The sequence below is a fragment of the Thermobia domestica genome, chromosome 9 (assembly GCF_964235325.1).
Source record: "Thermobia domestica chromosome 9, izTheDome1.hap1.1, whole genome shotgun sequence".
In the NCBI taxonomy this organism is placed as follows: Eukaryota; Metazoa; Arthropoda; class Insecta; order Zygentoma; family Lepismatidae; genus Thermobia; species Thermobia domestica.
In genome coordinates, this window is record NC_137462.1 from 200,607,644 (window position 1) to 200,627,306 (window position 19,663).

The following is a 19,663-nucleotide window of genomic DNA, read 5'->3' on the forward strand; positions in this document are numbered from 1 at the left end:
GTCTTTAACACCAGTGGACCAGTGTGCACTCTAGTTGCATCCATCCAGCAAAAATTATTGCTAGCCAGTGTGTGTACTGATAGTTTCCAGCAATTCGATGAAAATTGGGTCAATATATATTGCCCAGCAAGAATTCTTACTGGATCTAGCAAGAGGGCATGCTGGACCGGCAAGGACCTCTAGATAGGGAATCGGTGTGATAATTACCGTAAATCGTGTACGGTAATAACACACCTGTGCTTTCTTTTTTTAAAGAAAAACGACCTCTAAATATTACGGTAAGTTACCGTAAAATATACGGTACCAAATTTGTTTCTAAACACGGTCAATATTATTTTGCTTCTAAATATACGGTCTGCCGTTTTTATGAAAAAACGGTGGTCCGTAAAATTTAGTGTAATCGGATGACAGCGAGAGTTGACGGTAATCGGTCAGTAAATTTAAGGCGAAATTTTTTACAGTGTATATCGAACAATGTATTTGATACTGTTACATTAAACTCATTACATAGATTATTGTTTCGAATATTGCTAACAATTGAACTGTTACCTTGAGATATGATTCGTTAAAAGTGTTACGTCGAAAGCATCTGGAAGGTAAGCTCAGCTTGTAATTGGGAAATCCAAATTTGATAGTTTACTCTTTGATCTATATTCATTATTATAGGTGGAAAGTTTTCTTATAAATTATAAAAATCTTCCCAAATCCTTTCCATTGTTGTTGTTGTTGTTAGATATCCAGTAAAATGGCCTCTGAGCTGTATCTGGTGATTGTTAAATAAATAAATAACATATCGTCGATCCAATGCCAAAACCGCGAATCTGCTAAACTTGACTTGACTTTGAGTTATAAGCATTTCAATATTCAACGTACCCCGAAAAATCAGTATATAGACTTAGGTACATGTTTTACAAATTCACGATAAGTTTTAATATACTCATATTTCACAAATGGGACTTTGGTATTGAAATCTGTCTGCCCCAATTAACATAAAAATGCACTTAGGTGAAAACAACAAAATTTGCACATTTGCGGTTTTGGCATTGGACCGACGATATTTTATGTGAAGGATGTTTAATTTTGTCCGCTGACTTGTCAAGAATCATAGAAATCTGATTGGACCGATGCTGTGTATTTTGAGAAGTATCAAAGACTTCATGGTTTTCTTGCTACACTGTCAAATTGTACGAGGAGTAGTTTAATTTGTTAAGTTTACGATCTGTAAAAACTGGTTCCTGTATACAGGGTGTCTCAAAAGTCCCCTAACAGGGTAACAATAAAATGTAAGAGGGGAAAGAGTTATAATAAAATGTAAGAGGGAAAACCATCTCCAAATATATGTTTTCAACCTAGAGTAAAGGAATCTTTTAAACCAGACTAGCTGTTTGGGTTGTACATTCTTTATGCGCCCAATGTTAAATGAAAATGTGACCTTGCCATTTACCTGGGGCTCGGGGAGAGAAGGACGGGACGGGAGGTGGATAAATTTTGTAAGAGTATGGTGAATAGTGGCATGTTTGAAATACGGGTTGGCCATCGACACGTTAGCATAGCTGACAGTAATTTTATTCACTTATGTTGTGGGTCCAGGTAAATAGTAACGTTTCATTTTCATGTAACATTGGGCGCATAAAGAGTGTACAACCCAAACGCCTCGTCTGATTTTTTAAAAAAATCCTTGACTTTAGATTGAAAACGTCATATTTGGAGACGGTTTCCCCTCTTTCATTTTATTGCAGCTCTGATAGTAACTCTATGTCAGGGGACTTTTGAGACACCCTGTATGTTATAAGTATAACTGCCTTTATTACACTAATTTCCTCTCTGTGAGAGAAAACTTTTATTTCTTCCTTTTCCTTCGTCATTCACTGAGGCTACTATGATAGTCATACATCTTCTAGCGATCGCAAGACGTGTCTAACCTAACTTAGGATCTCGTTAGGAATGGGTGTTACGTCACATCTTTTCACTTCTGATTTCATTATCATCATTCATTTCGCTTTTTTTATCATTCCAAAAAACTGGAAGCAAACCTCAAAAAATTTTTCTTTCACTAGAAGACTATTCTTTTCCTTTTCCTTTAAAATTTTTATCCTTTCTCTAATTTCTCACTCAGATTAAGCGTCACATTTTGCAAATATTCATTACTTTCTGCAACGATTGAGATACCATGTGTATATTTGCATGTGCTAAACAATTTCTATTTATATTAATTGTATTGAAAAGAGAATTCTTATCTTCTCTTTCTTTTATGTATAGGCTACAGAAAAAAGTAATGAGGCAAAAAGTTCCAAATAAACATGAGTAGAAAAACATTTGCTTTAGCCGTTAAAACTGCGCTATGATACAGGGTACGTTCACAAAGAGGTAAGACTGGACCCAGAATAAGAAATATATTTCACATTTTTGTACAGTGAACTAAAAGTCTTGGAAATATGACCCTTAGGTATCAACACATCGCTGCCAGCGTGTTTTCCATTGTTCATAGGCTCCGTGAAAGTCATAACGCGCAAGTCTCTGAAGGGACTTCGTCAAAGCCGCTTGGACTGCTGGAATCGTGTCTAATCGCTTCCCTTTCAGGTCTTTCTTGATTCGGGGGAACAAAAAGTTGCCGGAGCGAGGTCAGGGCTGGAGAGTCGATGCGGTAGTGTTGCCACGTTGAACTGCGCCAAAACTTCGGCGACGGTGAGTGACGTGTGAGAAAGCAGATTAATTCGTGGTGGAGAATTCAATCAGCTTTGATGTCTGGGAGGACTCGCTGAACTCGATTCTTCAAGCATCGGAGCATTCCAGCGTAAAAAGGACCTGCAACATTCTGTCGCAGGAACGAACTCCTTGTAGATCAGTCCTTTGACATCGAAGAAAACAATGAGCATGCTTTCCACGCGTGATTTGCTCATGCGAGCATTTTTTGGCTTTGGAGGTGATTGGGTATGCCACTCCGCACTTTGTCGTTTCGTTTCTGGATCATACTCGTAGACCCAGATCTCATCACCAGTAAATACTGTATCCAAAAATGGAGATCATCTTGCACACGTTTAGGGATGCGCTCGAGTCGAGACATGTCTCGAATCTCGACTCGACTCGACTCGAATTCGAGTCGAGACACACTTTGTAAAATTCGAGACGAGTCGAGACAAACGTATTTCTCGACTCGAATTTTCGAGTCGAGACACGAGTCGAGTCGAGACGGCTCTTAAAAATCTCGACTCGACGCGAATGTCTCGAAAATCTTTCTATAATTTTTAATATTATTTTGAAGATAGTATTCACTCAGAAACAGCCTTGAAACCAATTCCAGCTTTTATTCCTTCAGAAAGATATAGAACGCATAAAATTAATAGTTAATCTTTAAAGATCAAGATTTAATTTTCAGCTCAATTCAGTTAATTAGAACTAATAGTTAATGTCGTTGTATTTGGTTGTACTGCAAATATAATGATAATAATAATAATAATTGATTATCTAGTTTGTATAAAACTATTATCCGTAGTCTAAATCTAGTTTGTATAAAACTATTGCGATAAAGTGAACTTCATAAATTCTCTGAATGAGCAGTTGGTAGTCTATAGTAATTTAGCATAGTTATAATTATTGTGTTTTCGTTCCCATGAACGCAATAGGGTTACGTAACTTCTGGATTATTCGCTTGCCCAACTATTCTGAGGCTTTAATATGTTGCAGCATATCACGAGCTACGGATAATATATAATGTAACATTTGTTGTAAATCACATATTATGATACGAGACTATTTTACATAGTATATCTTATCTAATATAAATAAAATAAAGAGTTTGTTTGTGTGTTTGTCTGTCTGTCTGTGTTCGACCTGGGGACCAGACGAGTGGACCGAGAGTTCCCAAAATTTGGTCACGGGTACCTTAGTCCAGGCCCCAGATCAAGACGAAGCGTTTTTTTAAATTTCGAACCAGGGGGGTCTCGGGGGGGGGCGTATATTGGGACGGACCTGGGGACCAGACAAGTTGACCGAGAGTTACCAAATTTTGGTCACGGATACCTTGGTCCAGGTCCCAGTCTAAGGCGAAGCGTTTTTGTCAAAATTGGAACCAGGGGTCTCAGGGGGGCGTTTAGCGAGACATGTAGTAAAAGTAATCCAAATTGATCGACATTAGTGTCAAATCCATAGTTTTCACGGTCGCTGAGATCAATGGTGACACTTCCATCAGCGATGACTTGCAAATTCAGCTACTACTGTATGCGGGCCGGGTGTCAGCGGGTGAGGAATACCGAGACATGTATAAATAGCCCATATTGATTGATACTAGTGTCAAATCCATAGTTTTCGCGGTCACTGAAATGAATGGTGATACTTCCACAGGTGTTGACTTCCAAATACAGCCCCCATGCGAAGAATGGGTATATTAAGCTAGTATTACAATAAATGGACTGCTTGGATGCCAAGAACTAGTACAGATAAGTACCATTCACTTCTATGAATAGGTATTTTTTAAAAGGATTTTTCTAAACACTAAGTTATAAAACAATGAACTACATAGAGTAGTTATGGTTTTGGTTTCCAACATAAAAGAAATATGAATTGTTCATGAGATATTGAACTTCAACTTTCACTCCTGGAAAATTTCAATTTTGGAGTTAGGCCACTTGGCATCAAAGCAGTTCACTGTAAGATAAATACATTCCGCACATTAGTAACATAGTTGTTCAGGGGCCTTCGATTTCCATCCTCTCAAATGAAAGCTGAATGATTGCTTGATACATGCTGACTATATAGGAGAAATAGTGTATTAAGTTTTCGAGCTTTGGTGCGTATCCGTATTTACACTCTGATATAACTTTAAGTTCATACTCAAATCGAGCTAATTGTTTAATGCATTTCGAAAGCTTTTGTTTTTATACAGCTCATTAAGGAAAATCTATTTCATAATCGTAACATTTATGTACTATGAAACTATGAACGTAAAGTGGACTCGACCTAGCCCCGTGGCCGCTGTGACTCAGTGGCACAGCTCTCACACTTGGTGTGTGAGGACTCTGATTCTGTGTGTGTGTGTGAACTCCGCGGCTAGTGTACGCGTCTTTGCCGTGGAAGACTCGGGTTCAATTCCCGGCGCGAGCTCATGTAGTTCGGATTCCACGTTAATCAGTAGGTCTACATTTCATATATCCTCGCTGCTGAAAGAGACGGTAAAGTCAAAATCAACTCAACAATATATATGTGTGTGTGCTTATGTGAATTTCCTCGTGGCTGTATGGTTAACACATACGCCTTGATCGCGGGAGACTCTGGTTCGATTTACGGTGGAAGCTCATGAAGTTGTTACCGGTATCCCACTTTAAACTGTAGATCCATGCCTCATATAACCATAGATATAATATATATGCCTTTGATACACTTAGTTTCCGACTTAGAAGCCATCGAAAATTTCCGGACACCGAGTCCCGTAGACCGAAAATGAGAAACATGGGTACAGAGTAAAACAGACATAGAAATTTAAGCTTTTTAGGCTAACTTAATCCTTACATATAATGCAACTAGCTTGGCCAAGTTATAATGGAGGAAATCCTATCATTGCAACACTCTGAGAATAGAAAATGTTCGTCAGGTATTACTATCCCCCCCTCTCCTGCAGAATGAAAACCCTGACTAAAACTCAATATATATATATATATATATATATATATATATATATATATATATATATATATATATATATATATATATAACTATTTTGTGTAATGTAACAAACAGTGGCGGATAGTATTCATGTTTCCTTGCAGAGGTCCTTACGAGGGTTCGCTTCCATCTTCCTCTCCCCAGGAACTAAAATAAATTAAAAATTGCTATTACTTGTTAATCTTGTACAAAGGACGCAATTAAAGTCCCAGTGTAACACCCCTTCACATTTAGATTTTTCCCCTGGAAGAAAACCAGTTATTATTGTTTCTTGATTTCTCAGTCTCACCTACATAAACATACGAATAGAATTACAGGATAGGACATGTTTAGATTGCTTACACGTGACATCTAACTATATTTCTCATCAAATGTGTTACAGATGAAAATTTCCGTTTGTGCTGCCTCTATTTTCTGGTACATATGTTTCATTTATGTTATGTTGCTAAAATTCGTTAGGAAACAAGTACAGACTGCGCCTGTGTGCCTGACAAAACGTAAATGTACTGGATAATTATTTCTTCACTTTCTTCCAGAAAAAAAAAGTAACCCATCTCATGTCGGCTAACAAAAGGAGGTAGCGGACCAAAGATAGCCGTTGTTTACCTAAGGTCGTTACACAGCAGGGGTTTCATTCAATCAGAGGGAAAATAAAAAATAATTTAAGGTTTCTACATTTGTTTTGAACTGCAATATACTTCTTCCTATTATTTTAAGAACCATTTCCTTCTCATTTGTCTGCATCAGAAAAAAAATGCAAAAAAATCACTAGAATGTGCCTATTTACCCAAAGTACGTACTAGATCACTAGTTCAATAGTAAAATCACTAAATCTAGTACGAAATCATAAATGTGGCATCCCTGGGTTGGAGCGAAAGTAATGGTTGGAGTAAAAACTAGTCCGTATTTCTACTGCGTTCTGTTGTTGAATTCACAGAAATGTTCAAAAATAAATTCAAGAAGTAAAACACGATCATACAAAAGACTGTTTACTTGCTCACTGGTTTTCGTATTGTGAACTGAAACTCAAGTGCGCAGTCATGTTGAATACTTCTGTCCCTTTCTACTTTACAACTTGAGGTGGGATGAGGGTCAGGATAGATCTAGTGATATACCGCTAAAGGAAGTGCTTCAGTACAGAGTCGGAAGCCGTATGTATTGTTTATACTACTTACAACGTTACCCCCCACATAAAATATAAATTCACCCTTTCTCCCTTCCCTTTTTCGAATACAATGAACCGACTCTTTTGCTGAAGAAAGATGCTAAAAGAAAATTGAAACATCTGTGTCTAAACTTTCTTTGAAGCGCAGTCTTTTGTATTTGTAAGGTTTTGCGAGTGTTTTCGAGATAGCCAAATCTTTTACCATGGACTCCTGCTGCGAACTGACCGTGAGTAAACACCCGATCTCGCTGTGCTCAATTTCTCTCGCACACGTGAAATGGGTTTGTTGTTTCCAAAACAAATAGGAAGTTACCTTGTGCTTTTGCATTTCTGCACGCACACAGGTATCATTGTTGTTTTAATGATCAGAAGAAATATCAAAACCATCCGATATATATGATACGAAACAGCTAACAGAGGGAGGCAAAGATAAAAGTAGTCCTATACCAAGTTTTCCGTGTGGTACCATTACGGAGAATAAATATTTGATAAAGTCACGTAGATGCGCTTAAACCTATTCCATCTGTCCTTATAACTTTTCTGGTCTCATCAATTTCTCAGGAGAATACGTACAACATATGTCCAAATTCCATATATACTCTTTCTAAACTAATGAGTAAACTCATCAAGAACACCAACTGATATCAATAAACAGGAAAGAAAACTATACTTTATACTTCTATCATTTGGTACACATCTCTATGAAGCACAGCTTGTTTCTTTTCGAAATAGCTCCTTCGTGTCACAGCTGTGGTTAGTTTTGTTTTGTGTTAGGATGAAAGAGAGAAATGCAACATTTGCTTCGCGGTGAAGTTATATATATTATTAAGATGAGCGGTGATAAGCGAGGTTTAACAAAGAGTGTCTTTCAGATGCACAATTTAACGGGTAGTTGCAGTCCGTGTTGAGAATCGAACCAAAGCTATGTAAGACATGTTATGACAAATCCAAAAGGTGTGTTGTATCGGTGCAGTACCAGTTTTTCACGTTTTTCAAAATGTTCCAAAACCCAAAGAATAATCTTTAATTTCTGATATTTTAGTCGTCACAAATTACAATTTTATAATGTAGTCAATGTTTATAATTACTGGGCAGTTGGGCGTATAAACTAATGACATCATAATAAAGTCAAAACCATAATTTTGAGTTGAATTGATTCTGAGTTTAACGTCCCGTTCAGCAGCGAGACTATGTGAGACGTGGACCTACTGATTAACGTGGTATCCGAACCACATGAACTCCCACCGGGAATCAAGCCCAGGTTTTCCACGCCAAAGGCAAGTATGCTAACCGTTAGCCACGAAGGAGCTCCACCATAATTTTAGTGGGCGATAAGAAATATCTCGCCAGTGCTTTTACAATAAATAAAATTTTATAAGTATTAAAGAATAGTGGTAAGAGATTTTATAATAGCTCTTTTATGTATGAGATATGAGTATTTTGAAAAAAAAAAACAACCAAAGAATAGGTTGGCGGAACCACAAAAGACTTTCTTATCAATACATACGCACCTTACTCACCTTTTATAATTGTCATGCTTACGTTCTCCATAAAAACAGAAATTCTCTTTTAGTGATACCTTTCACAAGATCATGAAGTGGGTTCAAATTTAATTAAAGGCAAAATACAATACAATAATCCACAAATATTGCCTCAAGTGAGTTTAAAGATTTCTAAACACTAGTACGAAACCGGGCTCTGCCGTTGCCATCGATTTACAGGTCTTGAAACGAAAGTAAGAAGGGACTTACGCACACAGTAAGTAAAACAATTAATATGCCTGTAACTTTCCCCCAAATGGGTGTATCTTAAAACTAACCTCACCATTATTTTTCTAATTAAATTCTAGCCCGAAATTAAGTATCATATTACCCTATTCCCATTTTGAAAACTTGACCTTAATTCAAAATGGTGGATTTCAAGATGGCTGCCATCAAGGTCATATCTACCATACGACTTTCCCCCAGGACTTACATGTATCCACATGGTTTTTCTTCACTTTTCTTCATTAACGCTCCGTTTACAAAGGGTAGTAAGGGACTTCTGTAGTAATCTCTAATAACCACATCACAACTCTTAAAAGTTATCAAAAAAAAAAAAATAGAAAACATGCACCATGGCAAAAATTTGTCATCACAAGTAATGATGCATACATGCCTTCTATCAGCAAAAAAAGTTTCATTGAAATTGGAGCCGGACATTTGAGTGATGTCCCTTGTGGGATGTGATTGAACGTGACGTCAGAGCATATCGCCCCCCTTCCCGGAATTTACGGGAATTAGGTGACCTGAGTGAGCACATGTGGTGCCAGCTCTCTCCAGCGACCTATCAAGGATCATTGCGTGTATGCCAAGACGTGTCGCCGTTTTTATCCATGCCAAAAGTCGACATACTGACAATTAGGTAGGTAGTCATGATGGTCTGGCTGATGTGTGCGTATATTTTAACTCGTACATTTTGTCTCGACTCGAATTTTGAGACGTCTCGACTCGAATTCGAGTCGAGTCGAGACAGAGACTGTCGAGTCGAGACACGAGTCGAGACAGAAACATATTTTCGAGTCGAGACACGAGTCGAGACAACATTTTCTCGAGACGAGTCGAGACAGGCTTAAATCTCGACTCGACTCGACTCGAATGCATCCCTACACGTTCAAGCATTTCTTCGCAAAGAACCAGGCACAGTGCATTCTGTTCATCAGTCAGAACTTCGGGAATGATTTTGGCACAGATTCTCATTTTCAAATCTTCTGTCTCTAATTTGAACGCCGTATTAGGACCCAGTCCCAGTTCATCGGCAATTAATCTAACACTAAGACGACGATCAGTCTTTAAGAGTTCACGCACTTTCACAAGTTTTTCTCAGTTTGGTTTGTTGCAAGTCTCCCAGAGCGGTTATCGTCTTCAATATCCTCGTGGCCCTCTTTGAACCTCTTGTGCCAGACGAAAACCACTGCACGTGACATGGCGTCTTCTTTGTAGGCCTCTTGAATCATACGAAGTCTTTGTAGCTGTTTTGTTCAGTTTCGCACGAAACTTGCCAGCATAATACTGCTGCAAATACCACTGCATTTTCCACTCACTCAGATTTCGACGGGGGTCACTGACACGCAATTACGCACTAATGATCTACTTACATCCGCGTCTCGAAAGCAAGCGACGCTCATGGGGTCGGTTAACTGACACCCCCACTACCGTACACTATCGGTGGAACGGGTCTGCGCGCAGACCTACTCAAGTAACACTCAGTCTTGAAACTTTGTGAACGCACACTGTATACTGCGTAGCTTCCTAAACTTATCCCAGTGCAAAGTACAGTCAGTAAGTTTGAAGTTAATATTATTCCAACCTTTCTGGTAGTAGCATCATTTCAGAGTTTGCCATGGAGAGAGGTATACTATCTACCATCATAATTGTTTCCCTTTTTTTAATATATTAGTATACGTTTTATAAAAAACATATTTCTCAAACTCATGGAGGATAGCAATTGAGCCGCCTGCCCTTTCCAAATGACGCCCCTGTTTTCTGGCATTGTAGAGTTCTTTCACATAACGCGTATCATTGACAATTAACTAGAACTTACACTTATAAAAATCATGCTTACTCACAATGAGACTTCTAAGCATTGAAAACACGATTTTGTGCACAAAATACAACTAAAATACGTAACAGGATAATAGTCACCCCATTTTATTTGATGTATACTGAATTTTGCATCTCACATCTACTTCTTATACAGGGTAGTGCAAAATTTCGTTTACAACCCTTGGGAGAAGAATCTACACATAAAAACAAACAAAAAGGTTTATGTGACATTTCGTTAAATTCGGCGTCATTTCTGCGTTGCGACACGTCATTGTAGACAAAGGAAAGGTGCAACAGCAAGCGGTTCCAAACAGTTTAGAGAAAGTAATGCCTGAATGATACAATGGTATCAGAAGCAGGGCGGCATGGCGCGGCGCAAAGAATTTCTCAAAGGGGATACTGATGTTGGTAGATTGATATGCGGAAAATGGATGCATAAGAAGAGAAACGGTGAACCACACATGTATGATACATAACCGGAACCACCGGGAGTGATCAGTGGCGCTACCGCATGGGCCAAACGACACATGCTCAAAACAGGAAACTTATTCTCCAAAAGAAGAAAAAAACAATGTACTTGAGTACACTGGTAAGGGGAGCAGAGTGTTACTCAACCATAACGTAGTCTACCCCACTCCTAGACAACAACTACCAATGCCAACGAACACTCGTGAATTTTCCCGAAATCGTTTGCGAGCGAGAGCCGGTTAGTACTTGCAGGAAGGCCCAGTAGGGCTAAAAGGAATGAACATATCATAGGTGGCTAAAAGGAAAACAGAGAAGTCGTACCTGAAGAAAACAATACTGTAACACTTATGCACAGTGCAGAGTGTGCAGAGAACTCACCAAAGGAACGGCGGAGTGCTCGGTTAAGTGATGGAGGAAAACTTTGGAAAAAACGCACACAGCGACAGTTAAACAGTAGTAAGGCGTAATAACGAACGTATGACCCAGTGTAGCGCACTACAACTTCATCTATGTTCGTAACAATAGTGTCAAGCCGCAAGCATTCCAAACCACAAACAATTGAGGCTGGTCATTATTTCTACTACCGAGCATGAAAGAACCACAAAGACGATTGGAGTATCAGACATGGGCAGCAAGGAACAACAGTGTCATGGTGCATGATATTCCTCATGAACAAACACTCCACATTTCAATCCAGAAATACGTAAACACTACTTTTGTGTCTTCACCACGTACGCACCTCACAGACGTTGTTGAAACTGTCCGCTATTGAAGTCCGTACAGAGATGACATCGGTGAAGTAAGGAGCTTCTCGTACGAGCAAACATATTTGGCAAGTCTCCGGTTGCACCTAGTTGCAATTATACGAGTAAAGATATCCTCCTCAGTTGACACTGGGTCTAATACATCAATAGTTTCATTTATGTCCACAGAAAGTAATCCACCGGTGTGAGGTCAGTTTATCGAGGTGGCCATGGTACAGGTCCATTTCTGACAATCCAACGATTGCCAAAAACATCGGCAAGGAAGGCCTTAGTTCCCTGGTCAAAATGTGCGGGAGCGCCGTCATGTTAAATCCACATGTTACATCGAGTGTCCAGTGGCACGTTCTGTAAGAGTTCCGGCAGCACATCATGTAGAAGCACACAATTCATCGGAACACCGAAACGATGGGGCAACATGTGAGATCCTAGCAAATGGTAAACTACTACGCTACACCACATGTTTATGGCAAACCTATGTTGATAACGTTGAACAATGACGGCGTGCGAGACGTGGCTGTTGTGCGTATTGAACACGCCATCCCTGGTGAACATTGCCTTATCAGTCCACAAAACTAATGTTGGGAATTGTGGGTTGGCATTCGTTTGTTGTTCATACCATTGGTAAAATGCCACACACAAGAGAAAGTCCGTAAGCAATGTGTCGTTCACCTGCAATTTGAATGTGTGCATTTCTACTCCAGAAGAACGCGAAGTACATTTGTACGGTGGGTGTGTATTGCGAGAGCAATGGCACTTGTACTGTTGCTAGGGCAGTTCCTTATTGCATCCAATACTACCTCCTCAAATTGTAAAGTGCGGAGAGATCGGGGCCTTCCACGGTCCCCACTACTGGGTAGTAGAGATCTTGTTTAAGGCAGGCGAACACCAAGTCTTTGAAAGAAGACATATGATGGTAAGCGCCTGTTTGGTAACCGTGTGTGATACAGAAGACGTGCTTGGTGTAAGGCTATTTTGATGGGCCTCGCCATATACGAGATACATATCAGCAAGCTCCTGGGTGGAAAAGAACGTCATTGTTATGTTTCACACTTGCTAACAACAACGGGGAACTTCACTTCCTCTTGCAGGTTCACATTCGGAAATCCATACAGTTATTTCAACACGAACAACTAACTGGAACACTACAATACAGCACTTCAACTCCTTGGTGCAATTCAACCATATACCCCAGACTATTTTTCCAAGCTTTACCATGAAACACTGGCAGGCAAATCCACAGTGGGCTACGCTTTCTAGTATCAACAAGCTCTCATACATAACGCATGATCTTGCGTCAAGCGCCCTTAGCGAAGTTCCCGTGCGGACACCAACACGAAGCTTTGTCGAAATAGCGTTTGACAATTCTAATCAGAAACTGTTCCGAAGAACAAGAAACAGTTTGATACAGTAATTCACAACACTGTTTCACAGAAGCGCTAAGTACGAAACATCATGTTCGCAACGGGCTGCAATGGAACCGTGCACCTCGGTAGTAGAGTGCTTATTGTCATGTTTCGAATGTACTACGAGTGTGGATGTATTTAAATCTGTTACAGGTTCGTAGCTCTGTTGGCAGACCATAGGGTCGCATTCGAAAGGTTTCCCATTCCCGGTTCAAAGATACTGACTGGATTTCTCCAAGGTTTTTTGTAGTCCCTCTGGGTGAATGCCGGGATGGTACCTATACTAAAATGGCTAGGCAGCTACCTTTCCCCATCCTTTCCCACAGCATAGGCCATAGAAGCCAGTTAGTCTTAAAATAAAATTCTCGACCTATTGCTACATCCTGCCGGTGGGAACCAATTTTCTCACGGCAGTCACTCGCAAACGAGACAATTTCGATAATATTCACAAGTTAATAAGTTTTCTTACCCTTGTAAAGGAAAATGTATGCCTTTTTCGCTAAACAAAAGAGTTTAGCCGATTAGATGGTTCCTAACGCATCTTTTGAGAAGGATCAGAGAATTTGAAATAAATGAGAAATGCTTCCAGAGTGACGATATGTACTTAAGAAAATTAACATACATGCATTATATTTCGCAGTACCGGTATACGAATATATTAACACATCTCCCAGCAACAATACTATTTAACAGAAATGAATTTCTCCTTTATCCCTCCCAGTAATTCAAATACGTACTAAATAGAGTATGCTTATATTGAATTTTATGTACTTACGTTCGTACACAACCTATCTGTAACCTCTCTGTAACGGACACCTCTCAATAACGGACAAAAAATGCATGTTCTATTGATGTCCGTTATTCAGAGGTTTCACTGTATCACCAAAAATAACGCAAAGATTATTCTTAAACTTTCATATTTAATATTGCTTGTGTCTCTTATGTTTATATTCAGGTTGTAGGATCTAAAAAATCTACTTCTGTTGTGTAACTAACAATTAGTAATATTCAATACTCATTAGTTAAATTTTTACTTTTTACAGCACTTATAAAAGTCGTATTTTAAATTATAACATCATTCGACACCTGACTTATAAATTTTCTGTTGCTGTCAATGGAGAGGACAGGGGATGGCTAAGGGGCGGAGGAGGCCATCCCCAAACAACTATTTCCAACGTCAGTCATTGAAGACGAACAAGAATGCAATTACATTAACGTCAATCAAGTCATCTTCAATTCATAACATCATTTGGCATCCTTCTTCTAAATTTTATGTGTCTCTAGTTGGAGAGGACAGGGGATGGCTAAGGGGCGGAGGAGGCCATCCCCAAACAACTATTTCCAACGTCAGTCATTGAAGACGAACAAGAATGCAATTACATTAACGTCAATCAAGTCATCTTCAATTCATAACATCATTTGGCATACTTCTTCTAAATTTTATGTGTCTCTAGTTGGAGAGGACAGGGGATGGCTAAGGGGCGGAGGAGGCCATCCCCAAACAACTATTTCCAACGTCAGTCATTGAAGACGAACAAGAATTCAATTATATTAACGTCAATCAAGTCATCTTCAATTGATAACATCATTTGGCGTCCTTCTTCTAAATTTTATGTGTCTCTAGTTGGAGAGGACAGGGGATGGCTAAGGGGCGGAGGAGGCCATCCCCAAACAACTATTTCCAACGTCAGTCATTGAAGACGAACAAGAATTCAATTATATTAACGTCAATCAAGTCATCTTCAATTGATAACATCATTTGGCGTCCTTCTTCTAAATTTTATGTGTCTCTAGTTGGAGAGGACAGGGGATGGCTAAGGGGCGGAGGAGGCCATCCCCAAACAACTATTTCCAACGTCAGTCGTTGAAGACGAACAAGAATTCAATTATATTAACGTCAATCAAGTCATCTTCAATTGATAACATCATTTGGCGTTCTTCTTTTAAATTTTATGTGTCTCTAGTTGGAGAGGACAGGGGATGGCTAAGGGGCGGAGGAGGCCATCCCCAAACAACTATTTCCAACGTCAGTCATTGAAGACGAACAAGAATGCAATTACATTAACGTCAATCAAGTCATCTTCAATTGATAATATCATTTGGCGTCCTTCTTCTAAATTTTATGTGTCTATAGTTGGAGGGGACAGGGGATGGCTAAGGGGCGGAGGAGGCCATCCCCAAAAAACTATTGCCAAGGTCAGTCATTGCAAACGAACAAGAACTCAGTTACGTTAACACCAATCAAGTCATCTTCAATTGATAACATCATTTGGTGTCCTTCTTCTAAATGTTATGTGTCTATAGTTGGAGGGGACAGGGGATGGCTAAGGGACGGAGGAGGTCATCCCCAAACAACTATTGCCAACGTCAGTCATTGAAGACGTACAAGAAATCAGGTACGGTAACATCAATCAAATCATCTTCAATTGATAACATCATTTGGCGTCCTTCTTCTAAATTTTATGTGTCTCTAGTTGGAGCGGACAGGGGATGGCTAAGGGGCGGAGGAGGCCATCCCCAAACAACTATTGCCATCGTCAATCATTGAAGACGAACAAGAATCCAGTTACGGTAACATCAATCAAGTCATCTTTAATTAATAATCATTCGGCGTCCTTCTAGATTTTCGTTGTCTATAATTGGAGAGGATAAGAGATGGCTAAGAGGCAGAGGAGGCAAATCCCAAACAACAATTGCTAAGATCAGTCATGGAAGACATACAAGGATTCAATCAACGTGAATCGATAAATCTTCAATTGATAGCATTTCGTCTTCCATACTTTCTGTGTTTATAATTTGTTATGACACCGGATGGCTAAACAGTGGAGGAAGCGATTTCTGAACGACAATTTCCAACATCACTTGTAAAAGACGTACAAGGGTTAAATTAACTTTAGTTAAGACAGGACATCTTTGAAGAACAATTTCCTAATGTTAATTAGAGAATATCTTACAGCATTAAAACGATTTTTAAATACATGAAATGATTACTTTATTCTGGACATGACTTCGAAATTTTATCTTTTCCATACACCATTTAGTAAGATCAGTAATGAAACATGTAACAGATAAAATACTATGAAGTCAATATCATAGGCAATGCAATTATTGAAAGTGTGTCTGTTTAAATTGAATATAACAAACCAAAAATTACAGAATCGACTGTAGTAATATGCCAACAAAACATACGCTATTAAATTAATGTATAACCTGGACTAATATTATACGTGTGCTCAAGGATCGTATGTGAAGATTGAACTACAAATCTCTGGAATCATTTGACTTCTGGAATATTTAAAAATAGAATATTCAAAAACATATCTATTTCTTCAAGGATGGCGAAGAGAGTACGAAAAGCCCAAAATGTGATACCAATATTTGTGATTTCTGATACTTTTCTAAAACGAGAGACCAATAAATTCTTCTAATGGTGAAGTGTGGAGGTTTATCACTGACTAGGAAGATATCACTGATGTGATGATGTTTCCCATGAGATTTCTTTTAAGGCTATATATGGTTCAGTGAGTTGTAAACTTTATTCCGTTAATAAAATTTGAGAATGAAATCGACTGTATTGCTTTTATAGGGGATATATTGGGGAACGCTAATTTGAAATTTTAGTCAGCCTCGCTGCTGAAAGGGACGTTAAACTCTAAATCAACACAACTCGTTCTTTACACAGAATTTTTTTCTTTCCTTCTTGCACGTTACAGGATTTTTAAGTTCTGATTCTTGATATTTCTGCTTTTGTGGATATTCAATTGTTGCTGCATGAAAATTAATATTTGTTCTACAGGATGTTATTTTCAGCGTTATGTTATTTCCAAAAATAAGTAGTAAGATTATCGTGGTAATTAGCAATCCAAAACTATAGACACGTTTTGGAATTATTGATCGCCATGTATATCACAGATGAAACACACGCTATGTTCCGCCTACGCTTCGTGTATCATTTCTGATACACAACGAACGTTCTTTTATTGCCACGTGTATACAATCTGATACACAGGCTGGTATATTTAACATATCTTACCTGAGTCAGGGCGCTGGAAAAGCATATTGCAGCAGTAATTCTGGCGTCAGTTGAATACTTTCCTTTGAGTAGGTATTCCACCTAGGCTACGCTTCGATTTCTGATACGCATCAACTTGGCGCTGATAGTAAAAATAATAAAAAAAAGGTACTCTGGCTATGAATGTGTGAAGATCTCCGAGAAAAATCTAGTGAAATGTTTATTTTGCATAAACTTAAAAATAAATAACCTCTGAATTTAGTACAATTGAAATAAACATGTTAATATTTAAATTTTCTTCCTCTTAATTCATTGGTTAATGCTAATTTACGAAGATCTGTGAGCGTGCTTTAGACAGATGTCAATAAGTACATCAATGTTATAATTTGAAACTATTACTAGCACTTTTAGAGATCTTAATGTTGGTTTTCACCAGTGTTGGGTAAGTTACTTGTAAAAATGTAACGCCTTACAAGTTACTTTACTTTCTTTTAAAATGTAACGCGTTAGTAATGTGTTACTTGCCCCAAAATAGTAACTTACTTTTAGGTTCGAAACTTTAAAAATGTGAAAAAAATGACTTCAATTTTCCGTACTACTATTACTAACGCTATTATTATTATTATTATTATTATTATTATTATTATTATTATTATTATTGCACGTTCTGAATCGCTTTATGTAAATGCAAGGACAAATTTTTACTTGATATATGAACATTTTCATATAATGTGACATTAATAAAATGCCATACTGCGTTACTCGTAGGGATGGACACGAGCGAGTTCGAGTGAGTTTTCTTTGAAACTCGATTCGACTAGAAACAGACATCTTTGAGCTCGACCCGAGAACTCGACTAGGAAAAATTTCCTCCAACTCAACTCGAATTGGGGTCGAGTTTCGAGTCGAGTCGAGCCAAACCCGGTATGTAGTTCCGAGTACATGCTTCAAGTATATTACATAGACACTATAGTTATTATCAATGACACTACTACTACTACAACTTTTATGTTGTTTATTATTATTATTATTATTATTATTATTATTATTATTATTATTATTATTATTATTATTATTATTATTATTATTATTATTATTAATTATAACAACACTGTATATAAAAATGAAAGATAGGCGGTTTGTATTTGAATACTAAAAAACTAGTTGATTGCCCACCTCGGTAGTCGTGAAGTCTAGGAGTCAAGGACATTGTTCACGAGCTTCTGAATTTGGGGTGAGGGTCTAGGTTGAGTATTCGGGCTCGAATCAAACACTGCTATAAGTTATAGGGCACTGGCCAAATATCTTCAAAACTGCTCGGCCCGGGTTTAGAATTGTCAACGACTCGAGCAGCTCGGCTCACAGCTCATTCACTATCGACCCGAACCGAGAAGTGAGCCGAGCCAACAGCTCACCCAACCGACTCGGCTAGAGCCCTCGGCCCAGTTGAGCCGAACCCAGCAAATGGCTCATCTCTACCAAGCCAGCTCGAGCCGATGGTTCACCCCAAGTGAGCCGGCTCGAGCCATCTTCTCAGTTGAGCCGAGGCGAGCTGAGCTTGTTACAAAAGATCTCTTGTGGTCTCGCTATCGAGACGAGATGAGATGCGAGCAGTGTCCTCTCTCTTGAGCAACACTAAAAGTATTCCATATTACTGTTAGCTTACATTTCTCATGGCTTTCGTTTTCCAGTGTAATCAGGCCATGATTTCAAGACGAGTTAAAACGAACGAGCTATTTATCATACTCGACTGGACTCGAAACTCGACGCGAAAAACTGAATCGGCTCGGAACTCGACTCGAGGATATTACCTTTGACTTGACTCGAAACTCGACTTGAATTCGAGTCGAGTAGAGTTTTAGCTTGACTTGTGCTCATCCCTATGCGTTAGAAAAAATGGTTGCTTATTATTATTCTGCTAAACTAATTATATACTAATAACAATGTTGTTATGTAAAATTAAAAATACAGAATATAGAGAAACATTACACTACAACTAATAAAATGAGAACACAAACTGGGAGTGAATCAAAACTTTCCAGTAACTCTAAAATCGATACATGCTTTTTAAACCTAGTTTATCCATCTCTATCTTTATAAAAACAACACCAATCAAAGTAAAATAGACTATCGGTATCATTGCACTCCTAGTTCACTCACTGAATGCATTGATTTGGAGCTGTCAAAATCTACGACAAAATCTTCCAGGTGCTTGCAATCAGTACAAGTGATTTCCTAAGGCTGTCCTCATCTTCAAAAAACAGCAAGTGACACTACGAACTTACCTCTTTCTCTGTGTGGCTGTGGCTGTCGGTCACTGACATACGTAGTTCATGCTCGATTGTTTCATTCTGAGAAATTCACTAACAGGTAAGAAACATTTGTTACCGAATATATATATATATATATTGTAGTTACTCATCCGAAATGTAACGCGAAAAAATGTAACGCGTTGCTAGGAAACGTTACTTAAAAAGTAACGCGTTACTTGCGTTACGCTACTTCCCAAGACTGTCGGAGTGTTGCTATTACTATTATGTAATTCCCGGAACACTTCGATTTACAACCATGTATATTGTGCTCTCCTACCTCCACTATGCCCGCACGAC

The 19,663-nt window shown here is 38.6% G+C and overlaps 1 long non-coding RNA gene across 1 annotated transcript; it reads left to right on the forward strand.

The window, feature by feature from the left end:
• Nucleotides 1–536: 536 nt before the first annotated feature.
• Nucleotides 537–15,057, forward strand: LOC145694222 (uncharacterized). The gene is made up of 2 exons (XR_014132966.1): nt 537–596; nt 14,086–15,057. It is a non-coding gene; the product is annotated as an uncharacterized LOC145694222 (long non-coding RNA).
• Nucleotides 15,058–19,663: the final 4,606 nt, after the last annotated feature.